The 26,843-nt window shown below is 52.4% G+C and overlaps 1 protein-coding gene across 2 annotated transcripts in view; it reads right to left on the bottom strand.

The window, feature by feature from the left end:
• LOC127036604 (zinc finger protein 560-like) overlaps positions 1-26,843 on the bottom strand; it is a 984,895-nt gene that overhangs the window by 327,600 nt on the left and 630,452 nt on the right. The gene's annotated exons all lie outside the window — the stretch shown is intronic.

Raw genomic sequence — 26,843 nt, 5'->3', positions numbered from 1 at the left:
TTTGTATCAAATGTTATAGCCCCTAAGGATAGTATAGTTAAAGTAAAAGAAAACATGTGCCTTTTTGCTAGAAGTAGAATAAGATCTTCCCCCGCACTCTGTAATCAATTGCTCTATTGACTGAATGAGGTGTGAATGAGTGAGGCTTGGAAGACACCCACCTCCAGACAGCTACAACAGTTGAAGAGGGAATGGGAGCCAGAGCAAAGGACAATACAACTTGTCAAGTGGGCCCAATAAAGAAGAGCAGACATATTGATGGCCTCAGGGATTAGAAGCAAGCACCTTCTTTAGAAAACACCCTCTTTGAGCAGCATTGGGACAACACCCAGAGAAAAGCAGCACAAAGACCAACGGACGCAGACCCAGATTTTGAATCTGGTCTAGATTTGCATAAGAGGGAAGCTGCTATAAATGCGAGGTGTCTTGCAGAAGGACCCCGGATCTCATCTTGTCACCATCGGACCATCGATTTGGATCGGTAGAAGCCCGGCTCCACCCCTCCCCCTTCTAACTCACCTGGCCAGTGCAGTTAGGGAGCAACTAGTTGGTAACAACAGCAAGACGGAGTGTGTTTATGTCTGTGTGTGTGCGTGAATGCATGACTGTGATATATATCTCATGTGCATATCATAGAGTATTAATTGATACCTGTAATACTAATAAATGTGGCATTTTGCCTTAATCCCCCTGAAAAGTTCCTGTACAGTACTTTGAGTACAACAGCGAGGGCCACAATACTCCAAAGAAAACAGCTGAGGACCGAAACACCCGGCCCTGCGGAAACACCCCCCACTCAGGACCTCCCGGCCTGGCGGAAACACCCCGCCCAGCCCTGCAGAAACAAACCCTCCTTCCCAAGCGCCGCCCCACCAAAACAGCTGTGTGTCAAAAAGGAAGGTTGGTGGTGGGGAGGTGTTACTTGATGTTAAATCAACCAGGGACTCCCAGCCAAAGAGGTGGCTGGGAGCCCTCAGGGTCAAATTAAAGGGCCTGGGGCTCTGACAACTGGGAGAACCCGGAGCTTTTCAGGGCTGGGGCAGGGATTTAAAGGTCCCAGAGCTCCTGCTGCTGAGGGGAGCCTGAGCCCTTGAAATCCCAGCCTCACTCCATCCCCTGGAGCTGCCGCCGGGATTCAAAGGGCTCTGTGCTGCCTGCAGCCACAGGGATCCCTGAGCCCTTTAAATCTCAGCTGCTGCCGGGATTCAAAGGGCTCTGGGCTGCCCGTGGCGGTGGGGAGCCCTGAGACCTTTAAACCTCAGCTGCGGCCGGGAATCTCTGCGAGCAGCCCAGAGCCCTTTGAATCCCGGCTGTGGCTCGCAGGCCGGCTTTAGGAAGTGCGGGGCCCAATTTGAACATTTTTGGCAGGGCCCCGCAGGGATGATTGGGGGGAAAAAAAGCCTTTCAGTTCTTAACAACCGGTTCCCTATAAAAAGTTCTGCCACAGTATGTATTTTTTGTACCAGTAGGGTTACCATACGTCTGTATTTTCCTCCCGGATGGCGATTTAAGAACCAAAAAGCCTGACATGTCCGGGAAAGTACAGATGTATGTTAACCCTACCTAAAAGTTCTTTTTTATAAAGATGGGTCTGAACTAGAAATGAGCTCTGCCACTCCCTTAGGGTGTGCTAGGCTGCACATGTGTGGGTCCCAGCTGCTCCCTGCCCATCTCATTGAAGCAGGTGTGCAGGGTTACTTCCCTCGGAACTGCAGGGCACCAGTGAACATGGGGCTGGCTGGAGGTGGAGGAGGGGGAGAATGTGAGAGGTAGGGTCTGGCTGCAGGCTGGGCAAGGGGTGTGGGGCAGGCTGGAGACAGGAGGTGTGGGGTGGGCTGGCTGGCTTCAGGCAGGGCCACAGGGAGGGTGCGGCATGGGTTGGCAGGGCTGGAGACAAAGGAGTGCGGGAATGGCTGGCTTCAGGCAGCGGGGTGCGGCAGGGGTTGGCTGGAGACGGGTTGGTGCAGGGCTGAAGGCAAGGCAGGGGGTATGGGGTTGGCTGGAGACAGGACAGGGGGTGCAGGGCTGGTGCGGGCAGGGCAGGCAGTGTGGCAGGGGATGGCTGGAGACAGGGATGGGGGTGCAGGGCTGACTGGAGACAGGGGTTGGTGCAGGGCTGAAGGCAAGGCAGGGGGTGTGGGGCTGGCTGGAGATGGGCAGGCTGCAAGCAGGAACTGGTGCAAGCAGGGCAGGAGGTGCGGGGCTGGTGCGCGCAGGGGGTGCAGCAGGGGCTGGCTGGGGACGGGCTGCCTGCAGGCAGGGCAGGGGGTGGAGGTACAGGGGGTACAGCCCATCCTCTATGGTGAGTGCCTCCTCCTCCTCCTCCTCCCCCCTCTCCCACTAGGGTAGCAGCAGCAGCCTGGGGCTTGGGGGCTATTTCAAGGGCCCGGGGCGCCCCTGCTTCCACTGCCCCAGCTCTGTAAATAGCTGCGGGAACCCTGGGGAAGCGGCAGGGCTCCAGTGGCTATTTAAAGGGCCGGGGAGGTAGAAGCAATGGGAGTCCTGGACTTTTTAAATAGCCCCCAGAGCCCCGCAGCCATACCCCAGGGCTCCAGCAGCAGGGCTCTAGTGGCAATTTAAAGGGCCTGGGGTTCCAGCCCCTGCTGGGACCCCCAGGCCTTTTAAATTGCCCCCTGGGGAAACTGGGCCACCCTGGTACAGCGCACTGGCTTTTGCTGGTACTGGAGCTTGGGTGCGGGGTCCTCTTAGGAGCGAGGCCGATTCAAGGGAATTGGTTGAATTGGCCTAAAGCCGGCCCTGGTGGCTGGGATTTAAAGAGCTCTGAGCTCCCCGCCCGCCTGCCCAGAGCCCTATAAATCCTGGCCGCGGCTGAGATTTAAAGAGCTCTGGGCTCCCTGCGGCTGCGGGCAGCTCAGAACCTTTTGAATCCCGGCCGCGGCTGAACTTTAAGGGGGTTTGGATTCCCCTCGGCTACGGGCAGCCCAGAGCCCTTTGATTCCCGGCTGCGGGACGCACAGTGAGATTTCACGGGCCACATGTTGCCCGCGGGCCGTATGTTGTGCAGGCCTGGCATGGAGGGGCAAAATAGGTAAGAAATTTCCATGGCCTGTCAGTAGCAAATAGTAGCCACCATGGATCCTGCCAGAGGTGGCTACATCTTAGCACTGTGGGAAGCAACCCTTCACAGAGACCATTTGTCTTGTGGTATGGGATACTTCTCAAGACATGCTGCACTCAGAGTGACCCCCTCATCCTGTGCCGGCTGGAGAAAAGAAAAGGGGCCAGCCAACTCTCCCACTACCAGCTGCGAACCACTGATCCCCAAACAGGGGGAGGCCTCTGGCTTTGATGTGTATTAAATATCAGGCTGGTCTCTTTCTTTGGCAAATATCTAACAGAGCTAAAAGAGGGAACAAATGATCCTCAAAGGAGAGGGGAAAGACAATCACTGGGAAATTTAATCCCCTGCAACATCCAGAATGGAGAGCGACTCAGGGCAACAGGTTCCTTCGAAGGAAGAAGTTTTTGGGATTTAGAAACATAAGGAACAGCACAAAACTTGAGAGGATTGTTAATTGACATTTGATGATGACACAGAGGGAAAACCTGAGCTTTCAGATCAGTGTTCAGAAATGAAAGACAAAGGGTGGAAATCAGAGATTTTGGATCCATTTTGCAAATTATAGAGAGGAAAGTGGAAAATCAGAGGGATTTTATATCAGTTGTTGATAGGAGGTAAAATCTGAGTGTTTCACATGAATACTTGATAAATGAATAAAGAGGAAATGGGCAACATTTGCAAACATTTTGTGTTCAATAATCTGAGAAAAGGTGTAAATCTGAGATTTTCTTACTATTTTATTAGTAGAGACAGGAAAATCTCAGGGCATATTCAATTAGAAATAGACAACTAGAGAGAAGTGGGGCAAATGTTTAGGTTATTTTATTTGAATCTTTGAGATTTGCAAAGAAATTGTGTCACAAACTGCATATTTGATAACATGCGAGGAAAACACCAAGATCTGAGGGGAGAGAGTCACTTTCCTGTCAGGGCCCAGTGCTCCCTCTCCCTCCCCCTCCGGGGTCTCTCACTCACTGGGGGCTCCAGGCGGGGCTGGTGCGGTCAGAGCCTGGGGCTGCCTACGGGGCAGGTCCCAGCTGGAGAAAGCCCCCCCCCACCCGGCCAGGATAGGAATGTGCTACTGGTAGCAGCCTGGGGCTGGACCCTCTCTATGGGGGACACTTGCTCCCCCCTCCCCTTCCTGGCCCTTCCCACGCCCTGTTGCCAGCAGAGAGTGGCCCCCCCAGCCCAGCCCAGAGGTGTCCCTGTCTCAGGCCCCCCCCAGACTCTGCCCATTAACCCTCTGCCTAGTTCAGAAATCACTCGGGGGAACCATTTCCCACCTACACATGGACAAATCACTGCAGGTGAAAATGGGGGGAAACACCCCAAACCTGAGATCTGAACTGGCCATTGGCAAAGGGGAGAGAAAATGGGGCACAATGGGGGGAGGGGAACAGGGAACTTCTCAGGGGTTTGAGGGAAGGGGGTGTCACCCTGGATGTTGCTTGTTGCTCTCTAGGGAGAAAGGGGGCAGGACAGGAGAGGAGGGGGGTCTCCATGGAGGGGGCAGTGGTAATTCCGAGGGGATCTCAGCCCTCCCTTTTTCTCCCCGCTCCTCAGGGGTCACCTGCTCTTCTCCCCTCTCCCCCCGGCCATGTCCCGGCTGCACAGACATTTTCCATCCATCCCTATCCCAGGTCTCGCCCCTCCGCAGCCCCTGCCCGACCCCACGCAGGGGCTGCTAGGTGTAATGCATGTTCAGTAGGGATTTCTCCCCTACTAATGCTGGGGTGTCCTTCTCCTATAGGTTAGTCTACTAATGATCTCATCTTGGTGCCATGTGTGTCAGTTCATTGCCATGGCACTCGTGTGCTTAGACATCTGAGGATGCTCTATAGAAAAGCTCCTTGAGTGGGGTGATCCACAGGGAGTAGCTCAAAGCTCCAAAGTGCCTGTCCAGGGGCAGGACATTGGCACAGCAAGGGCGGGGTGTGGCAGTGACATCACAAAGGCCTTTTGCAGGACCTCACACTATTGGTCAAAGACTATTGGTGAGCAGGTGGTGACCTCACAGAGAGATCCTGACATCAGTCAGGGGCCAGGGGCTAGGGAAACCTCAGAGACCCCTGTGGCTTTGCTTCAGCAAGTCTCCTTCTCCAGGTCTCTGTCTGAGGACTGAGAGAGTATTCGGGTTCATGGACGTGAGCGCCAGGAGAAACCTCTTTCCAGTTTTCTCCTTCCCTTGTAGTGATTTTACTAGAAAACAGCCGTCCCTGTTTAGAAGGTAAGAGCCTCCTGGAGGTGTGAAACCTATTCACTCTGATCCATCTGGTGACAGTTGAATTCTAGGCATGGAAAACACGAGCTTAAGGAGGCAGAATTTTATTCAGCACCTGGGATTTTGTCCCTTAGAATCATGGGGACATTAGGGTTTGTCCTTTGTGTTTCACCTTTTCCTCCATCCACCTGTCCCTCCCTCCTTTCTCTTCATCTCTTCTTTTGTCCTTTCTCCTGTTCCTCTCCCAACACCAGGACGAGTGTGTGCGTGTGTGTTGCGGGTGAGTGCTCTTCAGCTCTCACTTAATAAGAATTGGCTATAGCATGTATTTTAGGTAAAATCTAAGTTGTAATAGATCCTGAGTATGTGGCTGATCCTTTGGGATTGGAAGAATCTTTCCTTTTATATGATGAAGTAAGATTTTCAGGAATCATCATCATATCTGACAGGTGTGTCTGGACGGAGGCCTGAGGCTGGGTACTTTAAGGGAACTGCGTGGCTTAAACTTCTAAGTAACCAGTGAGGTCCTACAGAAGCTGCTTTGTGCTGGCTTGGTAAATCTAAGTATTGAAATCACCACCAGCATTTGGGATTTGTCTGCCCTGTTTTGTTTGCAGTTCACCCTGATTAAGAGACCTCAGCTGGCTCCCACAGGGAGCACCGTCACACCTACATCCAGGCCGTAGGGGTCCGAGGGATCTTAGGGGCCTTGAGGTGCACAGATAACTACGTCCAGGCCGTAGGGGTCCCTGGGGGGCTTAGAGAGTTTTTGGGGGGACACAGATACCAATCTCCAGGATCTAGGGGTCCCAGTGGGGTTTAGGGGGTTCATGGGGGGCATAGATACCTACGTCCAGGCTGGAGGCATCCTGGGAGTCTTAGGGGATTTTTGGGGGCCCAGAATACCTGTGTCCCGGCTGTAGGGGTACCAGGGGGTCTTAGGGGTTCGAGTGGGCACAGATACGTATGTCCAGGCTGTATCGGTCCCAGGGGCGATTCGAGGTTTTGTGAGGGGCACAGATATCTACATCCAGATTGTAGATGTCCCGGCGGGGGGATAGGGGGGTTGTGGGGGTACAAATACCTACATCCAGGCTGTAGGGTTTCCTGGGCGGTTAGGGGGTTTCTGAGGGGCACATATACCTACGTGCACACTGGAGTGTCCTGGGGGGCTTATGGAGTCTATATGGGGCACAGATAACAATGTTCTGGCTGTATAGGTCCCTGAGGGGCTTAGGGGGCTTGTGAGGGGGCACAGATACCTAAGCTCAGGATGGAGGGGTCTACAGGGATCTTAGGTGTTTGGTGGGGGGGCACAGATACCTATGTCCAGGCTACAGGCGTCCCGGAAGGGCTGAGTGTCTGTCACGGAGTATGGGGGAGTCCGGTCCTGCACCCCTCTTCCTGGGACACAAGGTGACTCTCAGCCAGCCAGTAAAACAGAAGGTTTATTGGACAGCAGGAGTGAAGGATACAGCAGAGTTTGGAGGCACAAGCAGGATCCCTCAATCGAGTCGTTCTGGAGGTTCAGGAAACTTAACTCCCAGTTTCGGATTCCCTGAATTCCAACCACCTAGACCAAAACCGAAACTGAATTAACTCCCTCCAGCCGGCCCCTTCCTGTGTCCAGCTTCCCTGGCAAAGGTGCTGACCCCCTCCCCCCTGCCTAGCTCATGTTACAGGCTGAGCACGTGTCCGGTCCTAAAGTCACCCCCTGCTCTCCCATCCCCCACACAGACAGTCCCTACTCCATCACAGTAATGCACAGAGCATTTCCAGCATGGAGCAACAGTGACACCATGTGGCCACGCACGGTAACGCTCAGAACATTTCCCATATGGAGCAACAGTGACACCGTGTGGCCAGGCAGGGTAATGCACAGAGCATTTCCTGCATAGAGCAACATTGACACCTTGTGACTACACAGGGTAATGCACCGAGCATTTCCTGCATGGAGCAACAGTGACACCATGTGGACATGCAGGGAAATGCACAGAGTATTTCCTGGATGGAGCAACAGTGATTCCATGTGGCCACGCAGAGTAATGCACAGAGCATTTCTCTCATAGAGGAACAGTGACAACATGTGGCCATGCAGGGTAATGCACAGAGCATCACGCCTATGTAGAGGCTGTAGAGATCCCTGGGGGGCTTAGAGGTCGTGGGGGGCACAGATAGCTACGTCCAGGCTGGAGACATTCTGGTGCGCATTAGGGGCTTCAAGAGGGGCACAAATATCTACGCCAGGGCTGGAGAGGTCCCTGGATGGCTTAGGGGGTTGTGGTGAGCATAGATACATATGTTCAGGCTGTAGTGGTCCCTGGGGGTTTAAGGAGTTGGTAAGGGTCACAGAAACCTACGTATGGTCTGGAGGGGTCCCTGGGGGACTTAAGGGTTTGTGGTTGCACAGATACCTACGTACAGGTTGGAGGGGGCCCTGGGGAGCTTAGGGGGTTTGTGTGGCGTACACATAGCTATAACCAGGCTGGTGGGGGCCCTATGGGTCTTAGAAGGCTGGTGGGGGGCAGAGATACCTATGTAGGGACTGGAGAAGTCCTGGGGAGGGCTTTGGGGGTTCCTGGAAGTCACAAATATCTACATCCAGGCTGGAGGAGTTCTGGGGGTATTAGGGAGTTGTGCGGGGGCACAGATACCTATATCGAGGCTGTAGGGGTCCTGGGGTTGCTTTGGGGCATTTTGGGGTACAGATACCTACTTCCATGCTGTAGGGGTCGCTGGGAGGATCAGTGGGTTCGTGAGGGTGCACAGATATCTAAGTCCGGTCTATAGGGATCCTGGGGGGGGCTTAGGGGTTTGTAAAGGGCACAGATACATTCATCCAGGCAAGAGGGGTCCTAGGGACCTTAGAGGGTTCATGCTGGGCACAGATACCTGCGTCTAGGCTGGAGGGGTTTTGGGGGTCTTAGGAGGGTTGTGTGGGCACAGATACCTATGTCGATGCTGGAGGGGTCCTGTCATGCCTTAGCGGATTCGTGGGGTCAGAGATACCTACATTTAGGCTGGAGGGGTTCCGGGGGGATTAGGTGTGTTGGGGGGGGAACAGATACCTACATCCTGATGGTAGGTGGCTCTGGATAGCTTAGGCGGTTTTTGTCGGTCACAGATACAAACTTCCATGCTGTAGGGGTCCCGAGGGACTTTGTGGGGCTCTAGGGGTCACAGGTACCTACCTACAGTCTGGAAGGTTCCTGTGGGTATTAAGGGGTGTGTGGGGCATACAGATGCCTACATCTGGGCTTGTGGGTTCCCTAGGGGGCTTAGAGGTTTGTGGAGAGCACAGATACCATTATCCAGGCTAGATGGGTCTTGGTGGGATTAGGGGGTTGTGGGGGGCACAGATACCTATGTAAGCAGAAGCAGGATGAACTCCACCCTGACATCTGGTGGTGAATTATGGCAAGTGTGGAAAAGGATTTCAGGGTCTGATCATGTTTGCATAGACACACCCACCGTGCGTGACATGGCCACGGCAGCCTGGGATGGTTACTTTGGCAGCTATGGTATCCCCAGTTTATTTGTTGTTGGGGTGTGAGATGTGGAGTGTTGTCACCCTGATTGTGTGGATGAGGAACTGTGAAACAGCTTCGAGACAGGGATTCTCACCATCAATTGAGTGGCACTCACTAGACAAGGGAGTGGGCTCCTTGGATGAGCCAGAAACACCAATTACATCATCTTCTCTTTTAACAGTTGAATAGTAGAGATGGTTGGTGAATTTCTTAATAACTGAAGATCCAGGTTCCTGAGCTGAAGTCATTGAAGTGCTGTGTTAAATAGTAGGGGAGTTTGAAACTATATTGCAGAGCAGGTGATGAAAAAAAATAGTTTGTGGAACACTTAGAATGGCTCACGGAGTGAAGTAAGCTAAGCAGTTTTTGGAGACAGCTGGAGCAGATCACAGGTTGGCTGGTGGAGCAGAGCAGCTGGTGGACTGAGCTGAGCAGTTTGTCGGAAAGGTAGAAGCAGAATCCCACGGAGAGGCAGGGCAGACAGCAGTGGACCACGTAAGGTGCCCCTTTCTATCCAGGCTGGCAGGGGGGAAAACCCGGCAGATAGACTCTTGAACTCTGGGGCTGCGGGACTGTGGGGGATTATGGGGTTGCTGGAGTCTTGAAATATTTGAGGTATTGTACTTTGGAGTCTTGGGGTGATTTGGGGATTGCTAGATTCTACAGCCCAGGGAAAAGGACACGGCCTAGTTGAGGTGTTTTCCAAATTTAATGCTATGTTGTTTATCTCACGTTATTAAACATTTTCTGCTATTCCCAGATTCTATGATTGCGAGAGGGGAAGTATTGCCTCTTTGAGGCACCTAGGGGTGTGTATGTAAAATTTTCCCATGTCACTGGGTGAGGGCTCGATCTGGTTTGCATTACGTAATAGGGAAGGGACCCCTATGTATTGAACCCAGTCCTTGCTGCTATCAATTCAGCCTGGCAGACTGGTTCCACCTATGTCCAGGTTGAAGGGGTCTCTGGGGGTTTTAGGGGATTCCTGGGGGGCACAGAGATCTAGGTCCAGGCTGTAGGGGTCCCTGGGGGGCTCAGGGGTTTGGTGGGGGGCACAGATACCTACGTCCCAGCTGCAGGGGTCCCAGAGGGGCTTAGGGGGTGTCATGGAGTGTGGTGGAATCTGGCCCTGCACCCCTCTTCCAGGGACACACAGTGACTCAGCCAGCCAGGAAAACAGAGGGTTGTTCTGGCCAAGAGGAACGAAGGATACAGCAGGGCTTTGGGGCACAACCAGGACCCGTCAGTCGAGTCCTTCTGGGTGTTCAGGAAGCTTAGTTCCCAGTTTGGGATTCTCTGATTCCAACTACCCAGCTCCAAACCAAAACTGAACTAACTCCCTCCAGCCGACCCCTTCCTGTGTCCACCTTCCCGGGCAAAGGTGCTCACTCTCTCAGCCCTGCCTAGCTCGAGTTACAGGCTTAGGTCCTGTCCCTCACCTAAAGTAACCCCCTGCTCTCCCATCCCCCACACAGACAGTGCCCACTCCATCACAGTAATGCCCAGAGCATTTCGCGCATGGAGCAACAGTGACACCATGTGGCCACACAAGGTAATGCACAGAGCATTTCCCCCGTAGAGCAACAGTGACACCCTGTGGCCACGCAGGGTAATGCACAGAGCATTTCCTGAATGGAGCAACAGTGACACCATGTGGCCACACAGGGTAGTGCACAGAGCATCGCACCTACGTGGAGGCTGTAGAGCTCCCTCGAGGGCTTACGGGGGTTCGTAGGGTCACAGATACCTACATCCAGTATGGGCGGGACCCTGGGAGAGTTAGGGGGGTTGTGAGGGGCATAGGTACTTGCGTCCAGGCTGTAGAGGTCCTGGTGGGGATTAAAGGCTTCCTGGAGGACAGCAATATCTACGTCCAGGCTGAAGGGGTCCCTGGACGCTTAGGGGGTTGTGATGAGCACAGTGATCCCTGGGGGTATAGGAACTTGATGAGGGGCACAGATACCTATGTATGTCCTGGAGGGGTCCCTGGGGGGGGGGGCTTAGTGGTATTGTAGGAGACACAGATTCCTACGTCCAGGCTATAGGCATTCTGGGGGGCTTAGGGCTTTGGGGGCACACATACCTACATCCAGGCTGGAGGGGTCCCGGGGGGCTTAGGTGGTTTGTGGGGAGGGGCACAGATATGTACATCGAGGCTGGAGAGGTTCTGGAGAGGATTAGGGGTTTTTGCGGATGGCAGAGATACCTATCTCCATACTCTAGGGGTCCCTGGGGCTTAGGGTTTTTTGGGAGGCACAGATATCTATGTCCAGGTTGGAGTGGTTCCTGGGGGGTTTAGGGAGTTCCTGGGTGGCAGAGATACCTAAGTCCAGGCTGGATGGGTCCAGGGGGGGCTTAGAATCATAGACTATTGGGGTTGGAAGGGACCTCAGGAGGTCATCTAGTCCAACTCCCTGCTCCAAGCAGGACCAATCCCCAGATTTTTTTTACCCCAGTTCCCTTAATGGCCCCCTCAGGGATTGAACTCATAACCCTGGGTTTAGTAGGCCAATGCTCAAACCCCTGAGCTATCCCTCCCCCCTTATGGGGTTCAGGGAGCACAGATGCTTATCTCTAGGCTATAGGGGTCCCTGGTGGGCTTAGGGGGTTTTGCGGGGCCCCAGATACCTAAGTCCATGCTGTAGGCGTCCCTACAGGTCCTTATGGGTTCGTGGGGTGCACAGATACTTATGTCCAGTCTGGAGGGGACAGGGGGGGTTGGGGTTTCATGAGGAGCACAGATACGAAACTCCCGGCTGTAGGAGTCCCAGGGAGGCTGTGGGGGTACAGATACCTACATCTAGTCTGGAGGGGTCCTGGGGATTATAGGGGGTTTGTGGGGGGCACAGATACCTAGGTACAGGCTGTCGGTGTCCCGAGGAGATTAGGCGGTTCACTGGGGGCTCAGATACATCCAGGCTGATGTGTCCCGAGGAGCTTAGGGGGTTTGTGGGGTGCTCAGACACCTGTGTCTAGGCTGTAGGGATCCTTGGGAGGTTAGAGGTTCGTGGGGGTCACAGATAGGGACTTCCAGGCTGAAGGGGTCGCTGGGACGTTTAGGGGGTGGGTGGGAGTACAGATACCTACGTCCAGGCTAAAGGGGTAATGGGGGTGCTTAGGGAATCGGGGCAGACACAGATACCTACGTCCAGGGTCTAGGGGTCCCGAGGGGATTGGGGGTTGGGGGGGAACAGATGCATACGTCCTAGCTGAAGGGGTCCTGGGTGGTTTAGGAGGTTCATTGGAGTCACAGATACCTAAGTCCAGGCTGTAGGGGTTCCTCGGGCATTCGGGGATTTCTGGGGGTCACAGATACCTACGTTCAGACTGGAAGGGTTCCAGAGGGCTTAGGAGATTTATAGGGGGACAGATACCAACATCCTGGCTGTAGGGGTTCCCGTGGGGATTAAGTGGTTTATGGGGGGCACAGATTACTCATAGACTCATAGACTCTAGGACTGGAAGGGACCTCGAAAGGTCATCGAGTCCAGTCCCCTGCCCTCATGGCAGGACCAAATACTGTCTAGACCATCCCTAATAGACATTTATCTAACCTATTCTTAAATATCTCCAGAGATGGAGATTCCACAACTTCCCTAGGCAATCTATTCCAGTGTTTAACTACCCTGACAGTTAGGAACTTTTTCCTAATGTCCAACCTAAATCTCCCTTGCTGCAGTTTAAGCCCATTGCTTCTTGTTCTATCATTGGAGGCTAAGGTGAACAAGTTTCTCCCTCCTCCTGATGACACCCTTTTAGATACCTGAAAACTGCTATCATGTCCCCTCTCAGTCTTCTCTTTTCCAAACTAAGCAAACCCAATTCCTTCAGCCTTCCTTCATAGGTCATGTTCTCAAGACCTTTAATCATTCTTGTTGCTCTTCTCTGGACCCTCTCCAATTTCTCCACATCTTTCTTGAAATGTGGTGCCCAGAACTGGACACAATACTCCAGTTGAGGCCTAACCAGTGCAGAGTAAAGCGGAAGAATGACTTCTCGTGTCTTCTTTACAACACACCTGTTAATGCATCCGAGAATCACGTTTGCTTTTTTTGCAACAGTATCACACTGTTGACTCATATTAAGCTTGTGGTCCACTACGACCCCTAGATCTCTTTCTGCCATACTCCTTCCTAGACAGTCTCTTCCCATTCTGTATGTGTGAAACTGATTGTTCCTTCCTAAGTGGAGCACTTTGCATTTATCTTTATTGAACTTCATCCTGTTTACCACAGACCATTTCTCCAATTTGTCCAGATCATTTTGAATTTTGACCCTGTCCTCCAAAGCAGTTGCAATCCCTCCCAGTTTGGTATCATCCGCAAACTTAATAAGCGTACTTTCTATGCCAACATCTAAATCGTTGATGAAGATATTGAACAGAACCGGTCCCAAAACAGACCCCTGCAGAACCCCACTTGTTATACCTTTCCAGCAGGATTGGGAGCCATTAACAACTACTCTCTGAGTACGGTTATCCAGCCAGTTATGCACCCACCTTATAGTAGCCCCATCTAAATTGTACTTTCCTAGTTTATCTATAAGAATATCATGCGAGACCGTATCAAATGCCTTACTAAAGTCTAGGTATATCACATCCACTGCTTCTCCCTTATCCACAAGCCTCGTTATCCTATCAAAGAACGCTATCAGATTATTTTGACACGATTTGTTCTTTACAAATCCATGCTGGCTATTCCCTATCACCTTACCACCTTCCAAGTGTTTGCAGATGATTTCTTTGATTACCTGCTCCATTATCTTCCCTGGCACAGAAGTTAAACTAACTGGTCTGTAGTTTCCTGGGTTGTTTTTATTTCCCTTTTTATAGATGGGCACTATATTTGCCCCCTTCCAGTCTTCTGGAATCTCCCCCGTCTCCCATGATTTCCCAAAGATAATAGCTAGAGGCTCAGATACCTCTTCTATTAACTCCTTGAGTATTCTAGGATGCATTTCATCAGGCCCTGGTGACTTGCAGGCATCTAACTTTTCTAAGTGATTTTTTACTTGCTCTATCCTTATTTTCTCTTCTAAACCTACCCACTTCCCGTAAGCATTCACTATACTAGACATTCCTTCAGACTTCTCAGTGAAGACTGAAACAAAGAACTCATTAAGCATCTCTGCCATTTCCAAGTCTCCCGTTACTGTTTCCCCCTCCTCACTGAGCAGTGGGCCTACCCTGTCCTTAGTCTTCCTCTTGCTTCTAATGTATGACAGATATCAATGTCCTGACTGTAGATGTTCCTCCACGGTGGCCTCAGGACTGGAAGAGCTCCCACTCCCTTCTATTACCTGGGGGCTGCAGCAGGGGCACAGAGCTTCTGTGGTCTCACTCCTTTACCCCTGCCCCGCTGTGGCCCTGACACCAGAGAAGCTCTGTGCCCCTGCTGCAGCCTCTGCGCCATATCAGGGAGTGGGAGCTCCTCCAGCCCTGGGACCACCGTGAGGGAGACTTTTCCAGGGGGACCCAATTTGGCCAGGGGCCCCCGGGACCCCGACAGCCTGGATGTAGGGTTATGTGCGACCACAGCCCCTCTATGTACCCCAGGAACATCTACAGCCAGGACATTGGTATCTGTGCCCCCCGAACCCGCAAAGCCCCCCAGGGACCTTTACAGCCAGTATGTTGGTATCTGTGCCCCCCATAAATCTCCTAAGCGCTCCAGGACCCCTCCAGTCTGCATGTAGGTATCTGTGACCCTCATAATTCTCCTAAGCCCTCTGGGACCCCTCTAGTCTGCACGTAGGTATCTGTGACCCCCAGAAATCCCTGAATGCCCCAGGAACCCCTACAGCCTGGACTTAGGTATCTGTGACTCCAACGAACCTCCTAAACCACCCAAGACACCTCCAGCTATGACGTAGGTATCTGTTCCCCCCTCAACCCCGAATCCCCTCGGGACCCCTAGACCCTGAACGTAAGTATCTGTGTCAGCACCGATCACTTAAGCACTCCCATTACCCCTTTAGCCTGGACTTAGGTATCTGTGCTCCCACAACCACCCTAAACGTCCCAGTGACCCCTTCAGCCTGGACGTAACTACCTGTGACCCTCACGAACCCCCTAAGCCCCCAGGGATCCCTACAGCCTGGACACAGGTGTCTGAGCACCGCACGGACCCCGTACGCTCCTCGGGACACATCCAGCCTGGATGTATCTGAGCCACCCGTGAACCGCCTAATCTCCTCGGGACACCGACAGCCTGTACCTAGGTATCTGTGCCCCCCACAAACCCTCTATACCCCCCAGGACCCCTCCAGCCTAGATGTAGGTATCTGTACCCCCACAGCCCCCTTGGGACTCCTATAGCCTGGAGGTTCGTATCTGTGCCCCCCATGAAACCCCAACCCCCCCTGCCCCCTCCAGCCTGGACATAAGTATCTGTGCACCCCATGAACCCATAAGCACCTGTAGGGACGCCTACAGCATGGACGTAGGTATCTGGGGCCCCCCAAAACCCCCTAAGCCCACCAGGGACCCCTATAGCCTAGAAATAAGTATCTGTGCCCCCTGAACCCCATAAGCCCCCTCTGGATCCCTCCAGCCTGGATTTAGGTATCTGTGCCCCCTACGAACCCGCTAAGCTCCCCAGGGACCCTCCAGCCTGGACGGAGGGTCTGTGCCCTCCCACAATCCCTAAGTGCCGAGACACCCCTCCAGCCTGGAGGTAGGTATCTTTGCCGAACACAAACTGCCTAAGCGCCCCCCCATCGGGAACCCTCCAGCCTGGATCTAGGTATCTGTGCCCCCCCAACACATTAATTCCCCCTGGAAGCCCTATTGCCTGGACTTAGGTATCGCTGCCCCCCACAAACCCCCTAAGCCTCCCAGGGACCCCTACAGCCTAGACGTATGTGTCTGTACCCTCAGAAAACCTCTAATCCACCCGGGGACCCCTACAGCATGGACCTAAGTATCTGTGCCCCCCAGGAACCCCCTAAACCCCCCAGGAACCACTCCAACCTGGACATAGTTATCTGTGCCTCCCAAAAAAACCCTAAGCCCCCCAGGGACCCTTAGATCCTGGAGATAGGTATCTCTGCTGTCCACAAAAATTCCTTATACTCCCTGGAACCTCTCCAGCCTGGACGTACATAGCTGTGCCCCCCACAACCCCTCTAAGCTCCCTGGGACCCCTCCAGCCTGGATGTAGGTATCTGTGCCCCCCCAAAGCCCTGAGCCCCCCCAGAATGCCTATAGCCTGGACGTAGGTATCTGTGTCCCCTACAATACCACTAAGCCCCCCCAGGGACCCCTCCAGGACAAACATAGGTATCTGTGCCCCTCACCAAGTTCCTAAACTCCCAGGGATCACTGTGCTCACCACAACCTCTGAGCCGTCCAGGGACCTCTCCAGCCCGGACGTAGATATTGCAGTCCTCCAGGAAGCCCTTAATCCCCACCAGGACCTCTACACCCTGGACGCAAGTACCTATGCCCCCCACAACCCCCCTAACTCCCCCAGAGTCCCGACCATCCTGGACGTAGGTATCTGTGACCCTACGAACCCCCTTAAGCCCCCCAGAATGCCTCCAGCCTGGACGTAGCTATCTGTACCTCCCATGACCCCTAAGCCCCTAGGGATCTCTACAGCCTCTACGTAGGTGTGATGCTCTGTGCATTACCCTGCATGGCCACACGGCGTCACTTTTACTCCATGCGGGAAATGCTCTGGGCGTTACTGTGATGGAGTAGGGACTTTCTGTGTGGGGGATGGGAGAGCAGCGGGTGACTTTAGGTGAGGGACAGGACCTAAGCCTGTAACTTAAGCTAGGCAGCGGGGAGGGGGTCAGTACCTTTGCCCAGGAAGCTGAATAAAGGAAGGGGCTGGCTGGAGGGAGTTAGTTCAGTTTTGGTTTGGAGCTGGGTTGTTGGAATTCAGGGAATCCCAAACTGGGAACTAAGCTTCCTGAACCCCCAGAAGTACTCGATTGAGGGGTCCTGGTTGTGCCCCAAAGCCCTGCTGTATCCTTCATTCCTGTTGGCCAAAAAAACCTTCTGTTTTACTGGCTGGCTGAGTCACTGTGTGTCCCAGGAAGAGGGGTGCAGGGCCAGATTCCACCACACTAGGTGACACCCCCTAAGCCCATCTGGGACCCCTGCAGCCTGGATGTAGGTATCTGTGCCCCCCACCAAACTCCTGAGCCCCCCCCGACCCCCTACAGCCTGGACCTAGATATCTGTGCCCCCCACGAACTCCCTAAGCCCTCCAGGGACCCCTTGAGCCTGGACGTAGGTGGAACTCTTCTGCCAGGCTGAACTGATAGCAGCAAGGACTGGGTTCAATACATAGGGGTCCCTTGCCTACAATGTAATGCAAACCAGCTCGAGCCCCCACCCAGTGACATGGGAAAATTTTACATACGCACCCCTAGGTGCCTCAAAGAGGCAATACTTCCCCTCTCGCAAGCATAGAGTCTAGGTGTAGCAGAAAATGTTTAATAACCTGAGATAAACAACATAGCATTAAATTGGGAAAACACCTCAACTAGGCCGTGTCCTTTTCCCTGGGATCATGAGTCCAGCAATCCCCAAATCACCCCAAGGCTCCAAAGTCCAATATCTCCAATGTTTCAAGAGTCCAGCAACCCCAAAATCACCCACAGTCCCGTAGCCCCAGAGTTCAAGAGTCTATCTGCAGGGTTTTTCCCCCTGCCAGCCTGAGTAGAAAGGGGCACCTTATGTGGTCCACTGCTGACTGCTCTGCCTCTCCATGGGATTCTGCTTTTGCCTTTCCCACAAACTGCTCAGCTCGGTCCACCAGCTGCTCTGCCAGCCGACCTGTGTTCTGCTCCAGCTGTCCCCCAAAACTGCTAGACTCCACTCACTCCGTGGGCCACTCCCACAAACTGCTCCTGTCTGCCAACAACAATGTGTTCTGCAATACAGTTTCAGAGTCCCCCACAAGCTAACACATCTTTTCAGTGATTTCAGCTCAAGAACCTAGAAATTCAACTCTTAAGAGAATAAAAAATCAACACTGCTATTCAACTGTTAAAAGAAAAAAAGGGCAATTGGGGACTCTAGCTCACCCAAGGAGCCCACTCCCTTGTCTAGCGAGTGCCACTCAATTGGTGGTGAGAATCACTGTCTCAAAGCAGTTTCACAGTTCCTCATCCACACAATCAGGGTGAGAATACTCCACATCTCATGCCCCAACAACAAATAAACGGGATACCACAGCTGCCAAAGCAACCATCCCAGGCTGCCGTGGCCATGTCAGGCGGGGTGGGTGTGCCTATGCAAACACGATCAGCCCCTGAAATTCTTTTCTATACTCGCCATAATTCACCACCAGATGTGAGGGTAGAGTTCATCCTGCTTCTGCTTACATAGGTATCTGTGCCCCCCACAACCTCCTAATCCCACCGGGACCCATCTATCCTGGATAAAGGTATCTGTGCTCCCCAAAAACTTCTAAGCCCCCCAGGGAACCCACAAGCCCAGATGTAGGCATTGTATGCCCCACAAACCCCCTAAGAGACACAGGACCCCTCCAGCCTGTAGGTAGGTATCTGTGACCCCCAGAGCCACACAAAGACCCTCGGAACCCCTACAGCATGGATGTTTGTATCTGTGATCCCCACAAGCCGCCTAAGCTACCCAGGGCCCCCTACAATTGGGACATAGGTATCTGTTCCCCCCCAAAACACCTAATCCCCCCCGGAACCCCTCCAGCCTACACGTAGGTATCTCTGACCCCACGAATCCCCTAAGCCACGACGGGACCCCTCCAGCATGGACATAGGTATCTGTGCCCCCACAACCCTCCTAAGACCCCCAAAACCCCTCCAGCCTAGATGCAGGTATCTGTGCCCCCCATAACCCTCCTAGGCCATGATGGGACCTCTCCAGCCTCAACATAGTTAACTGTGCCCTCACAACCCCCCTAAGCCCCGCGGAATGCCTCTAGCCTAGACGCAGGTATCTGTGCCCAACACAAACTGTCTAAGGCCTCCAGGACCCCTCTTGCCTGGATGAAGGTATCTGTGCCCCCCAAAAACCCCTAAGCCCCCCCTGGATCCTTATACCCTGGACATAGGTATCTGTGCACCCTCACGAAACCACTGATCCTCCCAGCGACCCCTACAGCATGGACGTAGGTATCTGTACCCCAAAATGCCCAAAAGTAACCCCGGGACCCCTACAGCCTCGATATAGGTATCTGTGCCCCCCCCACACACATCTCCCTAATACCCCCAGAACCCCTCCAGCCTGGTTGTGGATATTTGTGACCTCCAGGAACCCCCTAAGCCTCCCCAGGACTTCTCCAGCCTGGACATAGGTCTCTCTGCCCCCAACAAGCCCCCTAAGACAAATAGGGGCCCCACCAGCCTGTTTGTAGGTGTGTGTATGAGGCACAAACACCCTAAGCTCCCCAGGGCCAGATCCAACTGGGACGTAGGTATCTGCACAATCTCAACCCCTTAAGTCCCCAAGGGACCCCTCCAGACCATACGTAGGTTCTGGTGCCCCTCACCAACTCCCTAAACCCCCAGGGACCACTACAGCCTGGACTTATGTATTTGTGCTCACCACAACCCCCTAAGCCATCCAGGGACCTCTCCAGCCCGGAAGTAGATATTTGTGTCCCCCATGAAGCCCCTAATACCCACTGGAATGCCTCCAGCCTAGACGTAACTATCTGTGCCCCCCCATGACCCCTAAGCCCCCTAGGGATCTCTAAAGCATCTACGTAGGTGTGATGCTCTGTGCATTACCCTGAGTGGCCACACGGTGTCACTGTTGCTCCATGCAGGAAATGCTCTGTGCATTACCCTGCGTGGCCACATGGTGTCACTGTTGCACCATAAGGGAAATGCTCTGTGTGCTACCCTGCGTCTCCACAGGGTGTCACTGTTGCTCCATGCAGGAAATGCACTGTGTATTACCCTGCGTGACCACATGGTGTCACTGTTGCTCCATGCAGGAAGTGATCTGTGCATTACCCTGAGTGGCCACACAGTGTCACTGTTGCTCCATGCAGGAAATGCTCTGTGCATTACCATGCATGGCCACATGGTGTCACTGTTGCTCCATGCAGGAAAAGCTCTGTGCATTACCCTGCGTAGCCACACAGTGTTCATGTTGCTCCATGCAGGAAGTGATCTGTGCATTACCTTGCATGGCCACACGGTGTCACTGTTGCTCCATGCGGGAAATGCTCTGTGCATTACTGTGATGGAGTAGGGACTGTCTGTGTGGGGGATGGGAGAGCAGCAGGTGACCTTAGGACCGGACACGTGCTCAGCCTGTAACCTGAGTTAGGAAGGAGGGAGGGGGTCAGCACCTTTTCCCGGGAAGCTGGACAAAAGAAGGGGCTGGCTGGAGAGAGTTGGGTTAGTTCAGTTTCGGTTTTGGTCTGGGTGGTTGGAATTCAGGGAATCCCAAACTGGGAACTAAGTTTCCTGAAGCCCCAGAAGGACTCGAATGCGGGATTCTGCTTGTGCCTTCAAGTTCTGCTGTATCTTTCGCTCCTGTTGTCCAATAAACTTTCTGTTTTACTGGCTGGCTGAGAGTCACTTTGAGTCCCAGGAAAAGGGGTGCAGGACTGGACTCTCCCACACTCCGTGACAGACCCTAAGCCCCTCCAGGACCCCTGCAGCCTGGATGTAGGTATCTGTGCCCCCCACCAAATACCTAAGACCCCCGGAGACCCCTCCAGCCTGAACTTAGGTATCGGTGCCCCCCACAAGCCCCCTAAGCCCCCCAGGTACCTATACAGCCAGGACATTTGTATCTGTGCCCTATAGGGACTCCATAAGCCCCCCGGGACACTCCAGTGTGCACGTAGGTATATGTGCCCCCCAGAAACCCCCTCACGCCCCGGGACAGCTACAATCTGGACGTAGATATCTGTGCCCCTCATGAAACCTCTAACACCCCCCCGGGACTGATACAGCCTGGACATACGTATCTGTGCCCACCCAAACCCCTAAGACCCCCTGTACCCGTACAGCCTGGACATAGGTATCTTGGGCCACCAAAAATCCCCTAAGACTCCCAGGATGCCTCCAGCCTGGACGTAGGTATCTATGCCCCCCACTAACCCTCTAAGCCCCCCTGGTACCACTAAAGCCTGGATGTACGAATATGTGCCCCCCACGAACCCCTTAAGCCCCCCTGGGACCCCTAGAACCTGGAGATTTGTATCTGTGCCCTCCCCCAAAACTCTCTAAGCCCCCCAGGGACCTCTACAGCCTGGACGTAGGTATCTGTGCACCCCAACGCCCCTAAGATCCCCCGGACCTCTACAGCCTGGATGTAGGTGTGATGGTGCTGCCCGTGGGAGCCAGCTGAGGTCACTCAATCAGGGTGAACCGCAAACAAAACAGGACAGACAAATTCCAAACACTGCTGGTTATTCCGATACTTAGATTTACCAAGCCAACACAAAACAGCTTCTGTAGTACCTCACTGGTTACTTAGAAGTTTAAACCACGCAGTTCCCTTAAAGTACCCAGCCTCAGGCCTCCGTCCAGACACACCTTTCAGATATGATGATGATTCCTGAAAATCTTACTTCATCATGTTAAAGAAAAGATTCTTCTGATCCCAAAGGATCAGCTACATACCCAGGTTCAATTATAACTTATATCTTCCTAAAATACATGCTATAGGCAATTCTTATTAACTAAGCTAAAATGTATTAGAAAAGAAAAGAGAGAGTGTGTTGGTTAAAAGATCAATAGACATATGGACTTGAATTCCATTCTTGAGGTTCAGATACAAAGTAGAGGTGAGTTTGTAGTTGCCAAAAGTCTTTTTAGAAATAGTCCATACGTTATAGTCCAATTTCCATATTCAGGGTGGCTCCAGTCAATGACTGGGGATCTCAATCCTTGTGGCTTAAGGTTTCCCCCTCTTGAAACCCAAAGCAGATCTGAGATGAAGAAGGATCGTGTCCCAGGGTTCTTATACATTTCCAGCAGCCTTTCGGTCTCAGAAGACAATAGGCTTAACTCTCCTTCCAAGCATCCTGGCAATTAGTACAGAGTAATTTAATCATTAAACAGTTCAGATACAGGTTACCACAACCTTCAGAGAGACACACAGACAATAATACTATTTAACTCAAGTATCATCATTAATGTTAATATTCCTTTTTTGCTCTTTGAATTAAAACTGTAGCAATAGACAAGACTTGTTTGCCTACATCACAAGACCTGAGCAAACATCTCCCCTCCTACCTCTAACAATGCAGACTTGCATTTCAAAGCTCTGTTCATTCACATATCTTGCTAACCAGTTCTTAAGGTTCACCCATGGGTCAGATCAGTCGGTGAGGTGAGTTAATTAACTCTTTCTGGCCCTGTCACCTTTCAATGAGATATTAGATTATACTTATAATGTCACAGTTGCGGTGAGTCGACTGCTGCAGCTCCCTGTAGACTCTGCCTGTGTCTCTTACCGAGCTGGAGTACAGCAGTCGAGGGGAGAGCACTCGATGTGTTGCATCTACACTAGACACGATATATCGACCCCCGCTGGATCGATCGCTGCCCACCGATTCGGCAGGTGGTATAGACATACCCCGAGTATCTGGTGATCGGAGCTGGAACCCGGAGGGGGACACATTGAAGGAACTCAGGAGCTAAGGTGCCTCTATTGTCAACTGTCAGGGCTGCTGTGGCTCAGAGGAGGGTGCTTGACTACCTGGCAGGCTTAGGCGCCACAAGCCTGGGAGGCAGGAGAAGTGAAGCGGCCATGGTGTTCTCAGGGTGCTCGTGCTTGGAGCAGGGGTGAGCTGGGGCGAGGGGGGGTGCCGCAGGGCAGAGCGGGGGAGATGCCACAAGAGGGGAGCCTCAGGGTGGAGGGGAGGAGCTGCCACGGGTGGGGCACCTCAGGGTGGGGGCGCAGGGGGGGAGGGTGCAAGGTGGAAGTTTCGCCTAGGGAGTGAAACATCCTTGCACCAGCCCTGCCCCATGCCCTGCCTGCAGCCAGCCCTGCACCCCCTGCCCTGCCCTGCCGGCAGCCATCCTCTGTCTCTAGACAGCCCTGCACCTTCTGCCCTGCCCACACCAGCCGCATCCTCCCTGCCCTACTTGCAGCCAGCCCTGCAGCAAAGCCCCTGACAAACCCCCAGCCCTGTCTCCAGCCATCTCCTGCCACCCCCCCCCGTGGCCCTGCCCAAAGCCAACCAGCCCCCACACACACCCAGCCTGCACCAGCCCTGCACCCCCTGTCTGCAGCCAGCCCTGCATCCCCTGCTCTGTCTCCAGCCAACCCAATGCACCCCCCTGCCTGAAGCCAGCCCTGCATCCCCTGCCCTGTCTCCAGCCAACCCAATGCACCCCCCTGCCTGAAGCCAGCCAGCCCTGCACCCCTTACCCTGCCTGCAGCCAGACCCTACCTCCAGCCAGCCCCATGTCCACCGGTGCCCTGCAGTACCCAGGGCAGTAACCCTACACTTCTGCTTCAATGAGGGGGGCAGGGAGAAGCTGGGACCCACACATGTGCACACCCTAGGGTGACCAGACAGCAAGTGTGAAAAATCGGGACAGGGGGTGGGAGGTAATAGGATCCTAGATAAGAAAAAGACCCCAAAATTCGGACTGTCCCTATAAAATAAGGACATCTTGTCACCCTAGCACACCCCCAGGACTCCTGAGTTCCATTGCTGGGTTTCCTATTGGTTCCACTGCTGGTTCTTTTCCTTTTCCTGGGGGACTTTGGGCAAGTTGCTCCCCCCTCTAGGGCTCTGTCCCCAGCAGTAAAATGGGGATTTCATACTTTCCCGCTATTGGAAAGTGCTGGGAGAATCTCCCAGCAAAAGTTGCTCTGACAGTGCTAAGCAGCATCTAACCATTCAAGGTCAGAGCGCACTGCCCAGGAGGAGTGTTTGGCTCTGGGGTTTCACTTCAGCCCAGTGTAGAGAGAGGGGCCCAGCCATGGAGTTTGGCTCAAGAAGACCAAGTCTCCAATTTGTTAAGGACGTTTTGAATTTCAATCCTGTGCTCCAAAGTGCTTGGTGTCAGTTGCAAATTTTAGAAGCATGGTCTGCACTGCATTTTCCAAATCATTCATGAAAATATTGAATAGTACCGGACTCCGGACTGATGCCTGCCAGACCCACTAGGTATACCCTCTCCATTGGACAGCCAAATATGGAGAAGGGCTCCTGGAGTCTGGGCTTTCAACCAGCTCTGCACCCACATTACACTGATTGCAGCTGGATTGCATTTCCCTCGTTTGCTTGTGAGAATGTCCTACAGGACAGTGTCAAAAGCCTTAGTATCTGCAAGCTAGATCCCATCTACTGTTTACCCACCTACACCAGGCCCGGAACCCTGCCGAAGAAGGAATGAGGATTGGTTTGGAATGATTTGTTCTTGACAAATCCATGCTCACTCGTCCTAAGAACCAAATTATCCTGTAGGTGCTGCTGACAAACTGAGTGTTTAAGAATGTATTCCAGTATCTCTCCAGCTATGGCAATCAGGCTAGCTAGTCTGTAAGTCCCAGGGGTCTCTTTGTTCCCCTTTGAAAGATAGGTCCTGTCTTCTTCATGGATGGGAAGATGTTCTTTTTCAGGGATCTCAGACGAGAACTGGGGCACAACACCTGGTTTGTTAAGGCCACAAAAACGGAGGCAGGAACCTCTTCTCTTCTGCTGGCAAAGAACTCCAGGTACCTAAAAGATAGGGATTCACATCCTTGAAAGGGCTTTAAAAAGGCAGTGGTTAAAAAGTTTGGCCCCGACCATTTCTTGTTTCCACAGACTAGACACTTTAGCAAACTTTAGAATTCCTTGGTGCAAAAATACTGTGAAACTCCCCTTTCTTCTTCACAGAGGGCTTCAACACCCCTTTTCTCACTCAGGCTCACAACTGCCCAGAATTCGAGAACTGTCCCTGTTCCCATTGGACAAATGGGAGGAGCCTGAGGTACAGAGAAGGGAGGTGACCTACCCAAGGACGTACACAGCAAGGCGGTGGCAGAGCCAGAAAGAGAAGCCGCCAGTCAGACTCCTGTTCTAACAGACAACAAATCCCCCCCGGGGCAAGGATAGAGCTCAGGAAATGAGATGGTGGGAAAATTTCATTCCAACCGTTTCTGTCCAAATATCCCATTCAGACTAAACCAGTTTGTTTCTCAGAATCATAACAAGTGAGATGGAAGTTCTTTGCAAAAAGATTTTGTTGCAAAACAAAAGCATCTCCTGTTTGTCACAGTGTGTTAAATTGTGTCATCACACACAAGGAGGAGACACTTAGATCTTGAAAATTAGATAAGATGCTTCAGTCTGAGCTAAGTCATTGCTGCTCTTAACAATTCCAAAATAAAAAAATACAAATAAAAAAGACTGTTTCAGCTAATCTATTATGTCATAATCTGCTCTGAGTAAACTTGATGGGACACCTCATATTATGCACTACTCTTAGTGACACTCTCCAATGGATCCCCATCCTCCACCCACCATGAGGTAGGTAAGAGTGGATCATTATTATCCCTACTTGAAAGAGGGAGAAGCTAAGGCTGAGAAAGGAGAACAGACTTGTCTTAGGTCACACAGCCAGGCAGTGGCAGAGTTGGGAATAGGACCCAAGAGCCCTGATTTTCAAACCAACCATCGAATCTTGAATTTCAGACATTGAATGACCTGAATAATGTGCTCTCAGATGAGCTCCAGACCAACAACAGTGACAGTAATTATTCAGCAAGTATTTGAGGAGAACTGCAATGTTAGAGAGAATCATGAACTGCTCAGAGACAATTAATGCAGAGAAGCAACAAAATATGTCAAACATAGAACTGGTTTCAAGTATCAGAGGGTAGCCGTGTTAGTCTGGATCTGTAAAAGCAGCAAAGAATCCTGTGGCACCTTATAGACTAACAGAGGTTTTGGAGCATGAGCTTTCGTGGGTGAATACCCACTTCCTCAGATGCATGTAATGGAAAACCTGTAGGAGAGCACTTCAACCTCCCTGGCCACACTATAGCAGACCTTAAGGTGGCCATCCTGCAGCAAAAAAACTTCAGGACCAGACTTCAAAGAGAAACTGCTGAGCTTCAGTTCATCTGCAAATTTGACACCATCAGCTCAGGATTGAACAAAGACTGTGAATGGCTTGCCAATTACAGAACCAGTTTCTCCTCTCTTGGTTTTCACACCTCAACTGCTAGAACAGGGCCTCATCCTCCCTGATTGAACTGACCTCGTTATCTCTAGCTTGCTTGCTAGCACACATATATATACCTGCCCCTGGATATTTCCATTACATGCATCTGAGGAAGTGGGTATTCACCCACGAAAGCTCATGCTCCAAAACCTCTGTTAGTCTATAAGGTGCCACAGGATTCTTTGCTGCTTTTACAGATCCAGACTAACACGGCTACCCTCTGATACTTGACACCATGCAAGGCACTGCATTTAGCCGTATGGAATGGAAATCCATCAACCTCATGAAGAAACTTGCACAAATACAGACAGATATCATCTTCCTTTCCAAATGCAAACGGATGGACATCATACCAAATGGACTAAAGGTAAAAAATCCACTGCTATCTACATACTACACAGACCACAGTGAGAGATTATGTCATACTCTATCAAAAAAACTGAGGAACCACCTGATCAGCATCCTATACAGCAAACAGGAAAACATCAGAAAAGAGCTCTCCAACCTGGAGACTCTCATTAATAACCAAACTTCTATACAAACGGACTTCACTAGAATAAGACAGGAGATCTACATTACTCACTTCACCTCTCTTCAAAGGAAAAAGGACTGTAAGCTGTCTAAACTCCTACCTGCCACATGGGGCCACAACAGTGGTACTCCTAACCCACCCAGCAATATCGTCAATCTATCCAACTACACACTCAGCCCAGAAGAAAAGTCTGTCCTATCTCGGGGACTCTCTTTCTGCCCTGCCACCCCCACCAACATGATACAGTTCTGTGGCGATCTGGAAGCCTACTTTCGCCGTCTCCGACTCAAAGAATACTTCCAGGACAACACTGAACAGTGCACTGATACACGGGTGCCCTCCCACCAA

The sequence above is a fragment of the Gopherus flavomarginatus genome, chromosome 18, assembly GCF_025201925.1.
Source record: "Gopherus flavomarginatus isolate rGopFla2 chromosome 18, rGopFla2.mat.asm, whole genome shotgun sequence".
NCBI classification, from domain to species: domain Eukaryota; kingdom Metazoa; phylum Chordata; order Testudines; family Testudinidae; genus Gopherus; species Gopherus flavomarginatus.
Note: the sequence above shows the minus strand (reverse complement) of the source record. Positions and strands in the feature narration are given on the sequence as shown.